We start from the raw sequence: 22,614 nt of genomic DNA on the forward strand, positions 1-22,614 counted from the left end.
GACTTGTCGAAATAATTTGCTCCAGTGTAGATGAATTGGTCAGTCTTAGTTGGTGGTACAAAATCCAAGCCCAACGTGAACTTTGTGGAGTTGGCGGCACCAAATCCAGGCCCAACGTGATTTTTGTGAAGTTGGCGGCACAAAATCCAGGCCCAACATGATTTTTACGATGTTGGCGGCACCAAGTCCAGGCCCAACGTGATTTTTGCGATGTTGGCGGCACCAAGTCCAGGCCCAACGTGATGAAGTGATGTTGGCGGCACAAAATCCAGGCCCAACATGATTTTTGCGATGTTGGCGGCACAAAATCCAGGCCCAACGTGATAAAGTGATGTTGGCGGCACCAAGTCCAGGCCTAACGTGATAAAGCGGCCAGCGGGATAGAACCCAGTTCTGCCGAGGTTGGCGGGATAAAACCCAGCTCCAACGCGATATAAGCGGCCAGCGGGATAGAACCCAGTTCTGCCGTCCAATTGGTCAAGAAATTGAATTTGATTTGTCAAGAAACAAGAAATTAGATTTGATTTTCCAAGAAACAAGAATTTGAACTTGATTTTTGATTTTTGACTTTTGAATTTTTCTGATTTTTCGAGAGAATCTTTTCCAAAAATAATTTGCCCCCAGTGTAGGGCTCTTTTCCCTTCTTTCTTCTCTTTCTTCGGCATCGGCCTTCCACAACTTAGAAGCTTTTCGTCGACTTCAACTGTGAATACCTGCACAGGGGTTTACCAAAATATGACATGCACTCAAATTTTCATGAAAAGAGCAGCGTGATTGATTTGAAAAATGCATTATTTGATTCTTGGACGAAATTCTCAATTGGACTACACAAATATTTGCCCCTGTGTGGGCTTGTTTTCACGAAATCTTATAAACAAAATTTTGCCCCAGTATGGGCCATTTAATTGCAAAAAACTTGTTTGGATGACTTTCCATTTATTTCCAAAGTGAAGAAATTTGAATGTTGAGTTCATGTAGAAATTTCATGACGAATCTCTCAGAATAACACCAAATTACAGAAGATTTCTTCCTCACTTTTAGCATCAGCGCTAAGGGTAATGGGTCACCACTTCCAGTTGCTTCTCTTTCAGGACCAATCAAATGGGCGTTATGTCTGATTTGGAAATGGGAAGTCAAGATTTGTCCTATTCTTGTGCCCAAATGGTATATAATCCCTTCAATACCACATCTTAGTGAAAGCAAATAGTTTGTCACCCTTTTTTCTTAAGAAAATTTAGTCAACATATAAGCTTTAAACTTGCAACAAATGGGGAGAGGCGATAGCTAAACATGTGAAAACGGGTTATAACCTTATGATCACAAATGATTTATGGATTTCTTATAAGCATAATCCTCACTTTGGGTTGTCATGAAGGAATAAGTCAACGATGGACTTTATTAGCTTGTAATTTGGCTTGAAAACGATAGCTAAAGAATCAAACTTTTAAGGACATTGCACCGAAGATCGTACTTTTCCAAAATTGCCCCTATTTTGAACTCAATGATCTCAGATTTTGTTTGTATTTTTTCATCATTCACGAGGGACTTCAGCGTCGAATTTTCCGCATTTACTTTGCTTGCTTTTTTTTTTTTTTTCAACTTGGTGGACTTTCGCATGACGAGTAGCGTCAACCCCATACCCAGGCAATTCAGAAATACAGCTAAAATTTTCCGGCATTAGAAATTTTCTTGACAGGGCCATTACAGAGAACAGAAGTCAGGACTTTCGGCTTTTGTAATGGGGTCAGGTGGGGTGTTTAGAAAAGTTAAGGCTTGAAGGCAGATTTCCAGAGTGGTTTAAGTAATATGAGATCGCATTGTTGTGCCAACCCTATTTTAGGGCTAAATCAGAACTTGCCCCAGTTTATGCTCACTTGAGGCTTTTTCTTTTTCATTTTCTTTCTACTTTTGACTTTTCGGCTTTTTGCCATTCTTTGAAACTTTCACAAAATTTGCCCCAGTTTATTTTTGAACTGAGGTTCTTTTTCCTTCTTTTGCTTTTGATTTTGTTGCTTTTCACTTTTTCACTTCTTGAAATTTTCCTCTTCAACTCAAATTTGCCCTAGTGTGGGGTTTGCGATTCTCAGGGGTTGCCAAACGAAGTATTTTATTCTGAAGGCTCAAAAGGGATAACTAGGGATAGAATGTTTGATTGGAAAAGAAGATGGCCTGACTTGTATTCCGGTCCTTACAATAACTCTGAAAGGAAACTTTCATTAATGCGCAATTTCTGGCATGTATCTGAATTAACTGACTGAGGAAGACCCTTGTTCATCCATATCTGTGAAACATAGGCGGTCCGTGCGGACAAATCTCTTCCTTTTCTTCTTTTTTCAAAATTGGAACCCAAGTGGAATCAAATTTCCCCAATTTGCGGTTCCCTCCTTTTTCTAGCATTTTTGCTTTTCCCCTTTTCTTTTTTCTTTTTCAAAATTCTCCAATCTCCTTCCCCAATGTGGGGTGCGATCATATGTGCTCTCGAAAAGAACCACCAATTTTTAGCTCAAATGAGGATGCAAGGGATGATCAGTGTTTAGGTTGTAGAAACGACGGCCAAAGCATCATTCTTACACCTCATGACAACCAAAGTAACGAAATGGTTATTGAAAATCCATTCCCCTTTTGATATTTGAAAATTTTCCAATATAGGGTAGTGATCATTAGGGCTCTTATTTGAAACGAAATTATTCTTTCAAAGGCCCAAATAGGAGAGCGAATGATAAAATGTGTATAGGTGGAGAAACGAATGCTCAAAGTATCATTCCAAAATTTCAAAACGAACAAGAATAATGCACATTTTTGCTTTCACTTAGATGTGAATTGAATACAATTAGACACAGTGGACATTTTCAAGCAAAAGTTGCCCCAATTTGCAATTTATCAATCAATGTGACTGATTTTATTTTGGGATTAAGTGAAGGAGAAAGGTATCTCATGGGTCTTCTGAGTGACCTCTTTTAAATTTTGAGCACTCTTATTGTGTAGCTCGGATCACCAATCTAGTGTACACAAGGATTTTAGAGAGCATATACTTGCGAATTTTCAGGCTGGAGGTTGGAAAAAACTCTCAATTCGGTCTTATTTCTTAAAATTCATCATGAAATCTCTTAATGAGCTCAATAAAGAATGAAATGTACACAAACAATTGTCTGAACAAAAGCTTCATTATTGCCAATGTTTGAAAATTTTAAAAAGCAATACATATGAAAACATTCTAAGGAACTCTTTTACACATGTAACATACTTTTCTCTCTTAATAGCCCCCTTTTCTTTGAGCAATGAAATCCCTTAGATGTTTTGCAGGAGCGCTTTCAAATGAATTTTCAAATTCACATTGTAGGGCCTGCCTAAGAATCAAGTAATTCTTGTAATTTTCAAATTCTATCGGATTAAAATTGCTATCAGATATAGAAGAGATATTTCCACCTTATTGAAACATTTTTTATGAATGCAGGGGAAGGGGGAAAACAAAAGAAAAATATCACGAGTTAGTAAACAAGACCATAAAATTGGTATGCATGTCCTATGGGGGAACCCTTTTATGCCAAGGGTAGGCCTAGCATGAAAATGCAATCCTCTAGGGTAGGCACCATACCATACCTGATGAATCCGATCAATTGATTGAGTGAAAAATGATTTGAAAAATTTGGTCCATTGGGAGTGAGAAGAAACGTTCGTCCTAAAAAATGAGGACAAAGTCCGAATGAATTGCTTATTTTGATCGACGCATGATGTGTCAAAAGGGGTAAAATGGTCAAATGCATTGAATGAAATTTGTTTATTTATAAAAATTGAATGGATAAACCTAGAAATGCATTCAACTAATCACATGAATTGAATGAAATCAATTGATCAAACAGATCGAGTGAAATGATGATTTATTCAAAATCGATCGAATTGCCCTAAAAATAGGTCAACTGGTCAAATGGATCGGATGATTTAAAAATTGACTAGATCACCCTAAAAAGGGTAAACTGGTCAAATGAAATTGAACGGAACTGACGATTTATTCAAAATCAACTATATTATCTTAAAAATGAATGAATTGGCAAAATGGATTGATTGAATTGTCCGGCCATTGGTGATTTCAAAATTATTGAGATGCATTAGTCTATGAGCCTCCTAAAATCAAATTTCGGCCTCAGTTTATTTATCGTCTCAATAGCGAGAAATTGTTTGTGAATTTCTTCAAATTAATGTCCTTTTTGCAAGGGATTTTTACCAATTTGATAAAATGGCCAAAAAGTGATTATTAGACGCTCATATTCCAAAAATCGCTCTCGGAAATGATCGGATCCTACCTTACCTCGTGCACTACCCCTTCGGATGGTACAAAATGTAAACGTGCAAGTCCCCTTGGATTAAGTATCCGAGACATAAGGTGGTTTATTCGTAACGTGGGATCCCCTAAATGGCATTCCCTTCTAGGGTTTATGCATGATGCCATTTATTAAAGCGATGTAAACATGTGACAAATATCGCCTAAAGGACATAAATAATGCATCGGGGGGAAAAGGTCTAAAATGAAATGTACTTATTGAAAATTAAGTGTAATGACTGAAATTTAAACATGTGAGTTATCTAGTGGGTAAGTCACTAAAAGAGTGCCAAAGAGGCCTCTTATTGCTAAGGCACATGAATGCAAGCCAAGAAAACAAAAAAAATGGTCAGTGCAATTGATAGTACACATAACACATTGGGAGCAATTAAGAAAAGAGGTACAATAAAAGCAAATAAAAGGGGTGGAACCCCTTCCCTCGTGCCTAATGTGCTTAAAAAGGGTGAGGCCGACTCTAACCTAGGCAAACTCTAATATGGATGCATGAGGCTGGGGTTCGCTAATGCAACTAGACTCGATAAGGTTTAAAAAGGTCCCTAAGCCTTCAGACCTACGGGAATGGGTTATCAATCCCAAGACCCTTGGTCGGTGGCTCGAGCGGTCCCCTAGGTACTGCTATGGGCGCAGAGCACACCATCCACGTACCTAGAGAAACCATTCCTAGTCCTACAAGGCGGTGTGGGAAAGAACCCACGAAAAAAATAAAATGGGATAACAGTAAATCAACGTGCACGTATGAAGTGTTCCCTATTTTGAGAGAAAGGGTTGAGAACCAACGCGAGGCTCTAAAGGTGACACACACCGCCCCCCAAATGCAATGCAAAGCGCGAGATAAAACAAGTACAACATACATCCAAACAACCAATCATGCATACGTGAGTGAGGAGGTAGTTTGATATGCGCGCGAGGCAAAAAGTCCTAAAAATAGAAAATGCAACCCTAATATCCAAATGCTATGCATAAAAAGGGTAGAAAAGGGAAAAGAATGGCCAAATCAAATGCTTGGACCCACTTAGGAAGGCCCCAACTGTCGCGCCCCACTTTTTGATGTGCGTGTGAAAGTAGTGGTGTGTGGTATGTGAACATGTGTGAAAGTGAAAATAAAAAGGCCATGGGACTTGAAAATGCGACGATTTGGCCAAACAAAGTTCAAAAAGTGTTTTTGAGTGGAAAAATGGAGTCGCCACTTGGTGTAGAGTTAGGGTGTACCAAGTCACCCAAAAGTGATTTTTTTTTGGAAAGATAAGCAAACAAACCCTTTTTAAAGAACTTTTGGGTCTACGTAACCAAAGTGAGGGATCGGGGGTCACATTTGATAAGGGAGAAGGCAAAGGCAAAGCCTAAGGCACTCCCTTACCCTAGCAAAAGCTAGTTGCGTGACTTAGCCCTTCTTTTCCTAATTTTTCTACCCAAAAATATGCGTTGCACGTTGGATATGACTAATGGGTATGAGAAAGAAATGCAATCCTAAATCTAAAATGTCTCTTACAAGGCTTTTGGTCCCAACCACATGAGTTGTGGTGGCCAATAAGGCAAGTCCTCATAGAGGTCGCGAATGATGCAAATGAAAACTCAAATATGAGTGTAAGTGTGCAAGTGTAAGGAAACGTGCATGTGTGCAAATGTAAGACAGGTGCGCGTGTGCAAAGTGTAGAAAATAAAAGTGTTTGTGTGCAAATGGATGAAAATATGATAGTAGATACTTATAAGTGCAATTGGGTGCAATTTGTGAGGTGGAAAGACAAGTGACAAGGGAGAAAATGTGTGAGCATAGCATTTGCATTGAGAAGGACATGAGTAGTGAGAAAATGTGAACAAAAGAGTGAGAAAGTGAAATAAGAATGAGAATGTATGAACCTAGAGGAATGCATCAAGTCGGGTACAGGAATGACTCCTAACTTTGCGACTTTAATTTTCCCTTTGATTGGAAGGAAAAACTAGCGTGCTAAGGCTATTGGGTAGCCACACTCGCTCGTTTCCCTTATCGAAAGGGGAAATTAAAGTCGCAAAGTTAGGAGTCATTCCTGTACCCGACTTGATGCATTCCTCTAGGTTCATACATTCTCATTCTTATTTCACTTTCTCACTCTTTTGTTCACATTTTCTCACTACTCATGTCCTTCTCAATGCAAATGCTATGCTCACACATTTTCTCCCTTGTCACTTGTCTTTCCACCTCACAAATTGCACCCAATTGCACTTATAAGTATCTACTATCATATTTTCATCCATTTGCACACAAACACTTTTATTTTCTACACTTTGCACACGCGCACCTGTCTTACATTTGCACACATGCACGTTTCCTTACACTTGCACACTTACACTCATATTTGAGTTTTCATTTGCATCCTTCGCGACCTCTATGAGGACTTGCCTTATTGGGCACCACAACTCATGTGGTTGGGACCAAAAGCCTTGTAAGAGACATTTTAGATTTAGGATTGCATTTCTTTCTCATACCCATTAGTCATATCCAACGTGCAACGCATATTTTTGGGTAGAAAAATTATGAAAAGAAGGGCTAAGTCACGCAACTAGCTTTTGCTAGGGTACGGGAGTGCCTTAGGCTTTGCCTTTGCCTTCTCCCTTATCAAATGTGACCCTCGATCCCTCACTTTGGTTACGTAGACCCAAAAGTTCTTTAAAAAGGGTTTGTTTGCTTATCTTTCCAAAAAAAAAAATCACTTTTGGGTGACTTGGTACACCCTAACTCTATACCAAGTGGCGACTCCATTTTTCCACTCAAAAACCCTTTTTGAACTTTGTTTGGCCAAATCGTCGCATTTTCAAGTCCCATGGCCTTTTTATTTTCACTTTCACACATGTTCACATACCACACACCACTACTTTCACACGCACATCAAAAAGTGGGGCGCGACAGGAACCCTGTTTTGGTAGTATGTAGAATTGGTTTATGACTTGTATTCGAGTCTTATTGTGTTTATTGGAATCTAGTCATTTTCCTAGCTAAATTGTGTACTGGAATGACTTTAAGCCTAGTGAACGGCTTTTGGAAATGAGATTATTTTGTGTGAGATGTTGGGACTGATTTGAGGAAATAATGAAGCCATTAATGGCTGGAAAATAGGTAAACACAAGGGATTTGCTATCGAAATTTTTACTTGAAGGCTAGTTTTGGACCAAGTACTTTTTGCCGCAAAATTTTATAACCCTTTTAGTTTAGCTTTGCGTTTGGTTTATGAAACCCTAGATATTTCCGTCCATCAGTCCAAATGCCCCGTTTCACTTTAAAGTCATTTTTATGCGTTTTACTCATCATTTATTGGGTTTCTTCGATTTCACCTAATTGGCTGTGCTATATTCTTTCTCGTTGAATTTTAGGTTTTCTTGGTGATTAAGGATTCTATCCAGAAGGATATTTTGCACGTTAGTTTGCATAGTTAGGTGAGTGTTCCTTGTTTACTATATTTTTCTTGACTTCATGACTTGTGTTATTATTTGATAACGTGTTAAGTGCTTTTAATGATTATCAAAACGAGTTTTCTAGGCGAGTGTGTACTTTATCGCACTCAGCCTAAATGATTGTGAAATTTTCAATGATTGAAATGTTACTTGTGCATGAATGTAAGCCTTTTTGGCTGAACTGGCCATTGCCCCTTGTTACCGATCGACTCGAGCCAGAAGCGGACTCGGTCGGGCGATTAGGTGACCTGGGTGAACGTTTTGGTATACTCGAGTATTACCTTGAAGTCTGATGGAACCCGGCCAATGGCTGGGAAGGAGGTGAATGAAATGAATGACTAAACGAGCGCGGGTTTTATTTACAAAAAGAAAAAAAATGCATTTTGAAAAGATTGAAGGAAGGAGGAAATGTCAGGAGAACGAGCGAGCGCGGGAATATTTGGCTCCTTGTGAGCCCGTATCCTTTTAATGTATGTGTTCTTATTGTTTTCCATGCTAAATGTTTCTTAAATTATTGATTATTGATGGTTTATGTATCGGCGTTGTTGTTTAATTTCCTGTTCGGAACCTCACCGAGCTTTTAGCTCATCCCTTTAGTTTTGTTTTCCTTAACAGGGGAAGGCGAGCAAGGACGAGAGCTCTGTATAGACTAGCTGGTCTAGCTTTTGATTTTTCTTGTAATGGTTCTCGCCCTAGTGCTTGGCACAGGCTGGTTGTATGGTGGATTTGGAACCTTTGTATATTCAATGGTTGTGCTTTTTGAGATCGTAATGTATATAAGTTTCGTTTAAGTTTTTGGATCATTGCTATATTTTTCGTATGGGCTGGATCTGGTTTTTGCTCGAGGATGGAAGTGATCGACTGAGTCCCGACGAGAGCTGGGCAGGCGGTCCGCCGAACCCTTTGGTTCGCCTTAGGGAGAGGTGGGGCTGTCACAGTTGGTATCAGAGCCTGCTTCGCGTGGTCTCTGCGCGGAGTGAGCCTGGACTAAGTAGTGAATAGGTATGAAGGACTAAGTGCTCGTTTGAGCCTAAGCTCTGAATTGTGAATGTTATAGGCCGTAAATCTCTCTCATGATATCTGAGAATCATAGATAGGTACGTCTGGTAGGAATTTCGATTGTAGATGGTTTACTCTTGGGACCGGCCAGCTCGAGAGGTGAATTGTCTTATTTCGGATTCTTGTGCCCGAGTACTCCAGAGTTGAGGCGGTGTTAAGTATGTGGGATTTGCACGTTGGGAACATGAACAGGTTTTGTTTGGCTAGAATAAGACAAGAGGCCAAGGGACAACTAGGTTGGTTGATCAGTGACGTGAGAGATCGGACGGGGTTATTTTCATTGGGTATGGGACGATATCGCCTTTACTCTTGATTTGCTTTGATGCCGCTATGACATGACATTGGCTTGAGTATTGTGCACAGGATTATCTGTCTAATTTGACATGTATTGGTGTATTTGATTGTTTGCATTCTTGATACATGGTGTGTATATGTGTATACGTCTTTGGTGTAACTGGTGTGCTAGAATTCGATTACTTTTGTCACTTTATTGTATTTATTCACAGAATTACCTTTTTGGGGGGAAAAAAAGATAAGGAAAAAAAAAACATATATATGGAGGGAAGACGTAGTCGCGGACGTGGTAGTGGCCGTGGTGTTAGGCGAGCCCAGGAACCAAGGGCAGAAAGGGAAACCTCGGCGGAGCCTGTACCAGGACCAAGGGTTGAAGCCGGAGATCAGGTGGCGACGGCCATTCAACAAATGACCAATATTCTAGCACGGTTGGTGGACCAACAAGGTCAAATGCCAGTGCATCAACCCCAAAACCCTGAAATAGGAGAAGATCGGGCCCTTGAGAGGTTTCAAAAGTTTGCACCTCCGAAATTCGCTGGAGGGCCTGATCCGGACATCGCTGAACAGTGGTTAGAGGCCATGGTGAATATATTCATAGCTTTGAACTACACCGAACAGAGACAAGTGAACTTTGCAGTGTTTCAATTTGAAGGACCGGCCCGGGCATGGTGGAACGTAATTAGAGCAAAGTGGGAAAGAGAACGGACTGTATGGACGTGGGCGAATTTTGTAAGGGAATTTAATGAAAAGTACCTCCCACCATTAGTCCAAGAAAAGAGGGAGGACGAATTTATTGGACTACGCCAGGGGGCCTTAAGTGTGGCTGAATACGAAACCAAATTTACCAAACTATCCAAGTTCGCTTCCGAATTAGTAGCCACGGAACCGAGAAGAGTAAGGCGGTTCATACAGGGATTGAACTTGGACATCCAGGAGGCGTTGGCGGCGGCGCAAGTGAACACATTTACGGAGGCCCTTGAGAAGGCTCAACGAATCGAGAATGCAAAGGCGCAGGTGAAGGCTTCCCAAATACGGAAAAGGGGTGCAGTGGGTAGCGTGAGTGAGGAACTTAGCGAATCAGTAGCACCCTCTAAAATACAGAAAGTGAACCAGTTATTCCGGCCGCCATGGACATTGGGGGCGGTAGATGAAAGATTTATCAAAGGAAGCCAAACCGGACAGGGGGAGACTTCTCCAGAAAGCAAAAAGATGGCTTCCTACTTGACTTGTGACTATTGCGGAAAGGCCAATCACACTGAGAACGATTGTTGGCGGAAGGGGTGGAAGTGTTTGATTTACGGAAGTAGTGATCATCAAGTTAGTAACTGTCCACGGAGACAGTCACGTGAAAGTGGTACTCAGCGACTCGAGGGCACTACATCAAAACAAGCGAATGAAAGGGGGAACCGAACAAAAGTACCGGCAAGGGTATATGCTTTAGACAACCAACAAGCTCCTGAGCCATCTGAAGGTAAAATTTCGAGGGCGAAATTTTTTTAAGGGGGAGAGAGTGTGAGAACCCGTAATTTTTCCCATTTTCTAGGTTTTATTATTTTCATGGCTTGTTTTCTGCATTTTCGTGATTAGAAAAAATTCTAGATATTGTGAAGGAGCAGATATAATTTTTAGATGATTTTTCTAGTATCGGATAGTTTTTGAGAAATTAAGAGCGTATACCGGACGTGGGACCCACTAGTGCGAAAAGTTCGGAAAAATTCGGTCAACTAGGTTAAGTTTTGGATACTGGAATTAATTTATCGGGTGTTAAGAGATAAGTAGAGGATGCTAAGTGGATTGGTATAAGAGAGACAAAAGTTAGGCAAGCATTAAATGAGCTGACAAGTGTCACCATTTGATTGGAGTGACTAGTAAGACTACTATTCCTTTTCTTACCATTGACCAAATAAATCACAAAATTAACCAAAAATTCCCATTTTCTTCTCTTCAAGTGGCCGGCTCTCTCTCTCCAAAAGAAAGAAAGAAACTCTTCAAGGTTTGCTTCCATTTAGCTCAAATCCATCCAACCAACCATTGAAACTTGCAATTTCTCCATAAAACCTCTTCAATTAGTGTTAGTGAGTTGATTTGTGGAGTTATTTGGAAAGCTAAGAGGACCTATTGCTCTCTCTCTCTTGTTTCTAAGGTGAGTTGTGAAGAACCACTCTCCTTCCTTAATTGATGCTTAAATCATGATTAGTGGTAGTATGAGATGCAAGTTTATGGATTATTTCTTGATTTGTGGTTGAAGTGATGAAGTTTTATTATTTTTGGGGATTTTTCTGTTTTAATATGAACATGATTGTGTGGCTATCTATGATGCTTGGAAATGGTATATAATGACTCTAGGAGGTGGAAAAAGTGAGTAATTACAACCAATTTCTGTTTGGAAGAAAAATTGACAAGTTAGGGTTTTTATGAATAACATTCTGCCTGAATTTATAGCTCCTAGTTAGAGACCGAATTGGCCTTTTCTTAAAACATGAAAGTTGTAGGGAATGACATTTTAGAGGTTCCTACAAAATTTCAGGTCAATCGGAGTAGCGTAGAATGAAAAAAGTCAAAATTACCCTTGCTGTCCTGGTTTTACCCGAATGTAAGAATTGCGCCTGTAATTGGTTGTTTTGACTGGAATTGCTTCCGAATTGGTTGTTGAGGTTTTCTGATGAAATTTAACCCTGTTTCTTAGCTTTCAGTTGGTTTTGGAATTTCTGGATTTGGACTTAGGTATCCTGCTTTATGATGTTTCCGCTAGAATGCGTTCTGTGAATCTGTTTTACGGTTTTGGTGTAGTATCTTGCATTTTTTACCTGGTTGCACTCAAAACTGGGTTGAGTGACCTTCTGTAATGTTGTAGCCCTGTCTTTTAGCTTCGGAACGGTGTATCTTACACCTTCATCCGATAATCATAGTACCTTTGGTGCCATTACCGCAAAATGAGGTCAAAAACTGTTTTTTTCAGGGTTAAAGCTAAATCATTTCCGGATTTTTCTGGTTTTCTCTATTGTTTGTGTATGCTTAGGGAACCCTGTTTTGGTAGTATGTAGAATTGGTTTATGACTTGTACTCGATTCTTATTGTGTTTATTGGAATCTAGTCATTTTCCTAGCTAAATTGTGTACTTGAATGACTTTAAGCCTAGTGAACGGCTTTTGGAAATGAGATTATTTTGTGTGAAATGTTGGGACTGATTTGAGGAAATAATGAAGCCATTAATGGCTGGAAAATAGGTAAACACAAGGGATTTGCTGTCGAAATTTTTACTTGAAGGCTAGTTTTGGTCCAAGTACTTTTTGCCGCAAAATTTTATAACCCTTTTAGTTTAGCTTTGCGTTTGGTTTATGAAACCCTAGATATTTCCGTCCATCAGTACAAATGCCCCGTTTCGCTTTAAAGTCATTTTTATGCGTTTTACTCATCATTTATTGGGTTTCTTCGATTTCACCTAATTGGCTGTGCTATATTCTTTCTCGTTGAATTTTAGGTTTTCTTGGTGATTAAGGGTTCTATCCAGAAGGATATTTTGCACGTTATTTTGCATAGTTAGGTGAGTGTTCCTTGTTTGCTATATTTTTCTTGACTTCATGACTTCTTGACTTCATGACTTGTGTTATTGTTTGGTAACGTGTTAAGTGCTTTTAATGATTATCAAAACGAGTTTTCTAGGCGAGTGTGTACTTTATCGCACTCAGCCTAAATGATTGTGAAATTTTCAGTGATTGAAATGTTACTTGTGCATGAATGTAAGCCTTTTTGGCTGAACTGGCCATTGCCCCTTGGTACCGATCGACTCGAGCCAGAAGCGGACTCGGTCGGGCGATTAGGTGACCTGGGTGAACGTTTTGGTATACTCGAGTATTACCTTGAAGTCTGATGGAGCCCGGCCAATGGCTGGGAAGGGGGTGAATGAAATGAATGACTAAACGAGCGCGGGTTTTATTTACAAAAAGAAAAAAAATGCATTTTCAAAAGATTGAAGGAAGGAGAAATGTCAGGAGAACGAGCGAGCGCGGGAATATTTGGCTCCTTGTGAGCCCGTATCCTTTTAATATATGTGTTCTTATTGTTTTCCATGCTAAATGTTTCTTGAATTATTGATTATTGATGGTTTATGTATCGGCGTTGTTGTTTAATTACCTGTTCGGAACCTCACTGAGCTTTTAGCTCATCCCTTTAGTTTTGTTTTCCTTAACAGGGGAAGGCGAGCAAGGACGAGAGCTCTGTATAGACTAGCTGGTCTAGCTTTTGATTTTTCTTGTAATGGTTCTCGCCCTAGTACTTGGCACGGCCTGGTTGTATGGTGGATTTGGAACCTTTGTATATTCAACCGTTGTGCTTTTTGAGATCGTAATGTATATAAGTTTCGTTTAAGTTTTTGGATCATTGTTATATTTTTCGTATGGGCTCGATCTGGTTTTTGCTCGAGGATGGAAGTGATCGACTGAGTCCCGGCGAGAGCTGGGCAGGCGGTCCGCCGAACCCTTTGGTTCGCCTTAGGGGGAGGTGGGGCTGTCATAGTTGGTATCAGAGCCTGCTTCGCGTGGTCTCTGCGCGGAGTGAGCCTGGACTAAGTAGTGAATAGGTATGAAGGACTAAGTGCTCGTTTGAGCCTAAGCTCTGAATTGTGAATGTTATAGGCCGTAAATCTCTCTCATGATATCTGAGAATCATAGATAGGTACGTCTGGTAGGAATTTCGATTGTAGATGGTTTACTCTTGGGACCGGCCAACTCGAGAGGTGAATTGTCTTATTTCGGATTCTTGTGCCCGAGTACTCCAGAGTTGCGGCGGTGTTAAGTATGTGGGATTTGCACGTTGGGAACATGAACAGGTTTTGTTTGGCTAGAATAAGACAAGAGGTGAAGGGACAACTAGGTTGGTTGATCAGTGACGTGAGAGATCGGACGGGGTTATTTTCATTGGGTATGGGACGATATCGCCTTTACTCTTGATTTGCTTTGATGCCGCTATGACATGACATTGGCTTGAGTATTGTGCACAGGATTATCTGTCTAATTTGACATGTATTGGTGTATTTGATTGTCTGCCTTCTGGATACATGGTGTGTATATGTGTATACGTCTTTGGTGTAACTGGTGTGCTAGAATTCGATTACTTTTGTCACTTTATTGTATTTATTCACTGAATTACCTTTTTGGGGGAAAAAAAAGATAAGGAAAAAAAAAACATATATATGGAGGGAAGACGTAGTCGCGGACGTGGTAGTGGCCGTGGTGTTAGGCGAGCCCAGGAACCAAGGGCAGAAAGGGAAACCTCGGCGGAGCCTGTACCAGGACCAAGGGTTGAAGCTGGAGATCAGGTGGCGACGGCCATTCAACAAATGACCAATATTCTAGCACGGTTGGTGGACCAACAAGGTCAAATGCCAGTGCATCAACCCCAAAACCCTGAAATAGGAGAAGATCGGGTCCTTGAGAGGTTTCAAAAGTTTGCACCTCCGAAATTCGCTGGAGGGCCTGATCCGGACATCGCTGAACAGTGGTTAGAGGCCATGGTGAATATATTCACAGCTTTGAACTACACCGAACAGAGACAAGTGAACTTTGCAGTGTTTCAATTTGAAGGACCGGCCCGGGCATGGTGGAACGTAATTAGAGCAAAGTGGGAAAGAGAACGGACTGTATGGACGTGGGCGAATTTTGTAAGGAAATTTAATGAAAAGTACCTCCCACCATTAGTCCAAGAAAAGAGGGAGGACGAATTTATTGGACTACGCCAGGGGGCCTTAAGTGTGGCTGAATACGAAACCAAATTTACCAAACTATCCAAGTTCGCTTCCGAATTAGTAGCCACGGAACCGAGAAGAGTAAGGCGGTTCATACAGGGATTGAACTTGGACATCCAGGAGGCGTTGGCGGCGGCGCAAGTGAACACATTTACGGAGGCCCTTGAGAAGGCTCAACGAATCGAGAATGCAAAGGCGCAGGTGAAGGCTTCCCAAATACGGAAAAGGGGTGCAGTGGGTAGCGTGAGTGAGGAACTTAGCGAATCAGTAGCACCCTCTAAAATACAGAAAGTGAACCAGTTATTCCGGCCGCCATGGACATTGGGGGCGGTAGATGAAAGATTTATCAAAGGAAGCCAAACCGGACAGGGGGAGACTTCTCCAGAAAGCAAAAAGATGGCTTCCTACTTGACTTGTGACTATTGCGGAAAGGCCAATCACACTGAGAACGATTGTTGGCGGAAGGGGTGGAAGTGTTTGATTTACGGAAGTAGTGATCATCAAGTTAGTAACTGTCCACGGAGACAGTCACGTGAAAGTGGTACTCAGCGACTCGAGGGCACTACATCAAAACAAGCGAATGAAAGGGGGAACCGAACAAAAGTACCGGCAAGGGTATATGCTTTAGACAACCAACAAGCTCCTGAGCCATCTGAAGGTAAAATTTCGAGGTCGAAATTTTTTTAAGGGGGAGAGAGTGTGAGAACCCGTAATTTTTCCCATTTTCTAGGTTTTATTATTTTCATGGCTTGTTTTCTGCATTTTCGTGATTAGAAAAAATTCTAGATATTGTGAAGGAGCAGATATAATTTTTAGATGATTTTTCTAGTATCGGATAGTTTTTGAGAAATTAAGAGCGTATACCGGACGTGGGACCCACTAGTGCGAAAAGTTCGGAAAAATTCGGTCAACTAGGTTAAGTTTTGGATACTGGAATTAATTTATCGGGTGTTAAGAGATAAGTAGAGGATGCTAAGTGGATTGGTATAAGAGAGACAAAAGTTAGGCAAGCATTAAATGAGCTGACAAGTGTCACCATTTGATTGGAGTGACTAGTAAGACTACTATTCCTTTTCTTACCATTGACCAAATAAATCACAAAATTAACCAAAAATTCCCATTTTCTTCTCTTCAAGTGGCCGGCTCTCTCTCTCCAAAAGAAAGAAAGAAACTCTTCAAGGTTTGCTTCCATTTAGCTCAAATCCATCCAACCAACCATTGAAACTTGCAATTTCTCCATAAAACCTCTTCAATTAGTGTTAGTGAGTTGATTTGTGGAGTTATTTGGAAAGCTAAGAGGACCTATTGCTCTCTCTCTCTTGTTTCTAAGGTGAGTTGTGAAGAACCACTCTCCTTCCTTAATTGATGCTTAAATCATGATTAGTGGTAGTATGAGATGCAAGTTTATGGATTATTTCTTGATTTGTGGTTGAAGTGATGAAGTTTTATTATTTTTGGGGATTTTTCTGTTTTAATATGAACATGATTGTGTGGCTATCTATGATGCTTGGAAATGGTATATAATGACTCTAGGAGGTGGAAAAAGTGAGTAATTACAACCAATTTCTGTTTGGAAGAAAAATTGACAAGTTAGGGTTTTTATGAATAACATTCTGCCCGAATTTATAGCCCCTATTTAGAGGCCGAATTGGCCTTGGCGTAAAACATGAAAGTTGTAGGGAATGACATTTTAGAGGTTCCTACAAAATTTCAGGTCAATCGGAGTAGCGTAGAATGAAAAACGTCAAAATTACCCTTGCTGTCCTGGTTTTACCCGAATGTAAGAATTGCGCCTGTAATTGGTTGTTTTGGCTGGAATTGCTTCCGAATTGGTTGTTGAGGTTTTCTGATGAAATTTAACCCTGTTTCTTAGCTTTCAGTTGGTTTTGGAATTTCTTGATTTGGACTTAGGTATCCTGCTTTATGATGTTTCCGCTAGAATGCGTTCTGTGAATCTGTTTTACGGTTTTGGTGTAGTATCTTGCATTTTTGACATGGTTGCACTCAAAACTGGGTTGAGTGACCTTCTGTAATTTTGTAGCCCTATCTTTTAGCTTTGAAACGGTGTATCTTACACCTTCATCTGATAATCATAGTACCTTTGGTGCCATTACCGCAAAATGAGGTCACAAACTGTTTTTTTCAGGGTTAAAGCTAAATCATTTCTGGATTTTTCTGGTTTTCTCTATTGTTTGTGTATGCTTAGGGAACCCTGTTTTGGTAGTATGTAGAATTGGTTTATGACTTGTACTCGAGTCTTATTGTGTTTATTGGAATCTAGTCATTTTCCTAGTTAAATTGTGTACTTGAATGACTTTAAGCCTAGTGAACGGCTTTTGGAAATGAGATTATTTTGTGTGAGATGTTGGGACTGATTTGAGGAAATAATGAAGCCATTAATGGCTGGAAAATAGGTAAACACAAGGGATTTGCTGCCGAAATTTTTACTTGAAGGCTAGTTTTGGTCCAAGTACTTTTTGCCGCAAAATTTTATAACCCTTTTAGTTTAGCTTTGCGTTTGGTTTATGAAACCCTAGATATTTCCGTCCATCAGTACAAATGCCCCGTTTCGCTTTAAAGTCATTTTTATGCGTTTTACTCATCATTTATTGGGTTTCTTCGATTTCACCTAATTGGCTGTGCTATATTCTTTCTCGTTGAATTTTAGGTTTTCTTGGTGATTAAGGGTTCTATCCAGAAGGATATTTTGCACGTTATTTTGCATAGTTAGGTGAGTGTTCCTTGTTTGCTATATTTTTCTTGACTTCATGACTTCTTGACTTCATGACTTGTGTTATTGTTTGGTAACGTGTTAAGTGCTTTTAATGATTATCAAAACGAGTTTTCTAGGCGAGTGTGTACTTTATCGCACTCAGCCTAAATGATTGTGAAATTTTCAGTGATTGAAATGTTACTTGTGCATGAATGTAAGCCTTTTTGGCTGAACTGGCCATTGCCCCTTGGTACCGATCGACTCGAGCCAGAAGCGGACTCGGTCGGGCGATTAGGTGACCTGGGTGAACGTTTTGGTATACTCGAGTATTACCTTGAAGTCTGATGGAGCCCGGCCAATGGCTGGGAAGGGGGTGAATGAAATGAATGACTAAACGAGCGCGGGTTTTATTTACAAAAAGAAAAAAAATGCATTTTCAAAAGATTGAAGGAAGGAGAAATGTCAGGAGAACGAGCGAGCGCGGGAATATTTGGCTCCTTGTGAGCCCGTATCCTTTTAATATATGTGTTCTTATTGTTTTCCATGCTAAATGTTTCTTGAATTATTGATTATTGATGGTTTATGTATCGGCGTTGTTGTTTAATTACCTGTTCGGAACCTCACTGAGCTTTTAGCTCATCCCTTTAGTTTTGTTTTCCTTAACAGGGGAAGGCGAGCAAGGACGAGAGCTCTGTATAGACTAGCTGGTCTAGCTTTTGATTTTTCTTGTAATGGTTCTCGCCCTAGTACTTGGCACGGCCTGGTTGTATGGTGGATTTGGAACCTTTGTATATTCAACCGTTGTGCTTTTTGAGATCGTAATGTATATAAGTTTCGTTTAAGTTTTTGGATCATTGTTATATTTTTCGTATGGGCTCGATCTGGTTTTTGCTCGAGGATGGAAGTGATCGACTGAGTCCCGGCGAGAGCTGGGCAGGCGGTCCGCCGAACCCTTTGGTTCGCCTTAGGGGGAGGTGGGGCTGTCATAGTTGGTATCAGAGCCTGCTTCGCGTGGTCTCTGCGCGGAGTGAGCCTGGACTAAGTAGTGAATAGGTATGAAGGACTAAGTGCTCGTTTGAGCCTAAGCTCTGAATTGTGAATGTTATAGGCCGTAAATCTCTCTCATGATATCTGAGAATCATAGATAGGTACGTCTGGTAGGAATTTCGATTGTAGATGGTTTACTCTTGGGACCGGCCAACTCGAGAGGTGAATTGTCTTATTTCGGATTCTTGTGCCCGAGTACTCCAGAGTTGCGGCGGTGTTAAGTATGTGGGATTTGCACGTTGGGAACATGAACAGGTTTTGTTTGGCTAGAATAAGACAAGAGGTGAAGGGACAACTAGGTTGGTTGATCAGTGACGTGAGAGATCGGACGGGGTTATTTTCATTGGGTATGGGACGATATCGCCTTTACTCTTGATTTGCTTTGATGCCGCTATGACATGACATTGGCTTGAGTATTGTGCACAGGATTATCTGTCTAATTTGACATGTATTGGTGTATTTGATTGTCTGCCTTCTGGATACATGGTGTGTATATGTGTATACGTCTTTGGTGTAACTGGTGTGCTAGAATTCGATTACTTTTGTCACTTTATTGTATTTATTCACTGAATTACCTTTTTGGGGGAAAAAAAAGATAAGGAAAAAAAAAACATATATATGGAGGGAAGACGTAGTCGCGGACGTGGTAGTGGCCGTGGTGTTAGGCGAGCCCAGGAACCAAGGGCAGAAAGGGAAACCTCGGCGGAGCCTGTACCAGGACCAAGGGTTGAAGCTGGAGATCAGGTGGCGACGGCCATTCAACAAATGACCAATATTCTAGCACGGTTGGTGGACCAACAAGGTCAAATGCCAGTGCATCAACCCCAAAACCCTGAAATAGGAGAAGATCGGGTCCTTGAGAGGTTTCAAAAGTTTGCACCTCCGAAATTCGCTGGAGGGCCTGATCCGGACATCGCTGAACAGTGGTTAGAGGCCATGGTGAATATATTCACAGCTTTGAACTACACCGAACAGAGACAAGTGAACTTTGCAGTGTTTCAATTTGAAGGACCGGCCCGGGCATGGTGGAACGTAATTAGAGCAAAGTGGGAAAGAGAACGGACTGTATGGACGTGGGCGAATTTTGTAAGGAAATTTAATGAAAAGTACCTCCCACCATTAGTCCAAGAAAAGAGGGAGGACGAATTTATTGGACTACGCCAGGGGGCCTTAAGTGTGGCTGAATACGAAACCAAATTTACCAAACTATCCAAGTTCGCTTCCGAATTAGTAGCCACGGAACCGAGAAGAGTAAGGCGGTTCATACAGGGATTGAACTTGGACATCCAGGAGGCGTTGGCGGCGGCGCAAGTGAACACATTTACGGAGGCCCTTGAGAAGGCTCAACGAATCGAGAATGCAAAGGCGCAGGTGAAGGCTTCCCAAATACGGAAAAGGGGTGCAGTGGGTAGCGTGAGTGAGGAACTTAGCGAATCAGTAGCACCCTCTAAAATACAGAAAGTGAACCAGTTATTCCGGCCGCCATGGACATTGGGGGCGGTAGATGAAAGATTTATCAAAGGAAGCCAAACCGGACAGGGGGAGACTTCTCCAGAAAGCAAAAAGATGGCTTCCTACTTGACTTGTGACTATTGCGGAAAGGCCAATCACACTGAGAACGATTGTTGGCGGAAGGGGTGGAAGTGTTTGATTTACGGAAGTAGTGATCATCAAGTTAGTAACTGTCCACGGAGACAGTCACGTGAAAGTGGTACTCAGCGACTCGAGGGCACTACATCAAAACAAGCGAATGAAAGGGGGAACCGAACAAAAGTACCGGCAAGGGTATATGCTTTAGACAACCAACAAGCTCCTGAGCCATCTGAAGGTAAAATTTCGAGGTCGAAATTTTTTTAAGGGGGAGAGAGTGTGAGAACCCGTAATTTTTCCCATTTTCTGGGTTTTATTATTTTCATGGCTTGTTTTCTGCATTTTCGTGATTAGAAAAAATTCTAGATATTGTGAAGGAGCAGATATAATTTTTAGATGATTTTTCTAGTATCGGATAGTTTTTGAGAAATTAAGAGCGTATACCGGACGTGGGACCCACTAGTGCGAAAAGTTCGGAAAAATTCGGTCAACTAGGTTAAGTTTTGGATACTGGAATTAATTTATCGGGTGTTAAGAGATAAGTAGAGGATGCTAAGTGGATTGGTATAAGAGAGACAAAAGTTAGGCAAGCATTAAATGAGCTGACAAGTGTCACCATTTGATTGGAGTGACTAGTAAGACTACTATTCCTTTTCTTACCATTGACCAAATAAATCACAAAATTAACCAAAAATTCCCATTTTCTTCTCTTCAAGTGGCCGGCTCTCTCTCTCCAAAAGAAAGAAAGAAACTCTTCAAGGTTTGCTTCCATTTAGCTCAAATCCATCCAACCAACCATTGAAACTTGCAATTTCTCCATAAAACCTCTTCAATTAGTGTTAGTGAGTTGATTTGTGGAGTTATTTGGAAAGCTAAGAGGACCTATTGCTCTCTCTCTCTTGTTTCTAAGGTGAGTTGTGAAGAACCACTCTCCTTCCTTAATTGATGCTTAAATCATGATTAGTGGTAGTATGAGATGCAAGTTTATGGATTATTTCTTGATTTGTGGTTGAAGTGATGAAGTTTTATTATTTTTGGGGATTTTTCTGTTTTAATATGAACATGATTGTGTGGCTATCTATGATGCTTGGAAATGGTATATAATGACTCTAGGAGGTGGAAAAAGTGAGTAATTACAACCAATTTCTGTTTGGAAGAAAAATTGACAAGTTAGGGTTTTTATGAATAACATTCTGCCCGAATTTATAGCCCCTATTTAGAGGCCGAATTGGCCTTGGCGTAAAACATGAAAGTTGTAGGGAATGACATTTTAGAGGTTCCTACAAAATTTCAGGTCAATCGGAGTAGCGTAGAATGAAAAACGTCAAAATTACCCTTGCTGTCCTGGTTTTACCCGAATGTAAGAATTGCGCCTGTAATTGGTTGTTTTGGCTGGAATTGCTTCCGAATTGGTTGTTGAGGTTTTCTGATGAAATTTAACCCTGTTTCTTAGCTTTCAGTTGGTTTTGGAATTTCTTGATTTGGACTTAGGTATCCTGCTTTATGATGTTTCCGCTAGAATGCGTTCTGTGAATCTGTTTTACGGTTTTGGTGTAGTATCTTGCATTTTTGACATGGTTGCACTCAAAACTGGGTTGAGTGACCTTCTGTAATTTTGTAGCCCTATCTTTTAGCTTTGAAACGGTGTATCTTACACCTTCATCCGATAATCATAGTACCTTTGGTGCCATTACCGCAAAATGAGGTCAAAAACTGTTTTTTTCAGGGTTAAAGCTAAATCATTTCCGGATTTTTCTGGTTTTCTCTATTGTTTGTGTATGCTTAGGGAACCCTGTTTTGGTAGTATGTAGAATTGGTTTATGACTTGTACTCGATTCTTATTGTGTTTATTGGAATCTAGTCATTTTCCTAGCTAAATTGTGTACTTGAATGACTTTAAGCCTAGTGAACGGCTTTTGGAAATGAGATTATTTTGTGTGAAATGTTGGGACTGATTTGAGGAAATAATGAAGCCATTAATGGCTGGAAAATAGGTAAACACAAGGGATTTGCTGTCGAAATTTTTACTTGAAGGCTAGTTTTGGTCCAAGTACTTTTTGCCGCAAAATTTTATAACCCTTTTAGTTTAGCTTTGCGTTTGGTTTATGAAACCCTAGATATTTCCGTCCATCAGTACAAATGCCCCGTTTCGCTTTAAAGTCATTTTTATGCGTTTTACTCATCATTTATTGGGTTTCTTCGATTTCACCTAATTGGCTGTGCTATATTCTTTCTCGTTGAATTTTAGGTTTTCTTGGTGATTAAGGGTTCTATCCAGAAGGATATTTTGCACGTTATTTTGCATAGTTAGGTGAGTGTTCCTTGTTTGCTATATTTTTCTTGACTTCATGACTTCTTGACTTCATGACTTGTGTTATTGTTTGGTAACGTGTTAAGTGCTTT

Source organism: Coffea arabica, chromosome 3e (assembly GCF_036785885.1).
Source record: "Coffea arabica cultivar ET-39 chromosome 3e, Coffea Arabica ET-39 HiFi, whole genome shotgun sequence".
In the NCBI taxonomy this organism is placed as follows: Eukaryota; Viridiplantae; Streptophyta; class Magnoliopsida; order Gentianales; family Rubiaceae; genus Coffea; species Coffea arabica.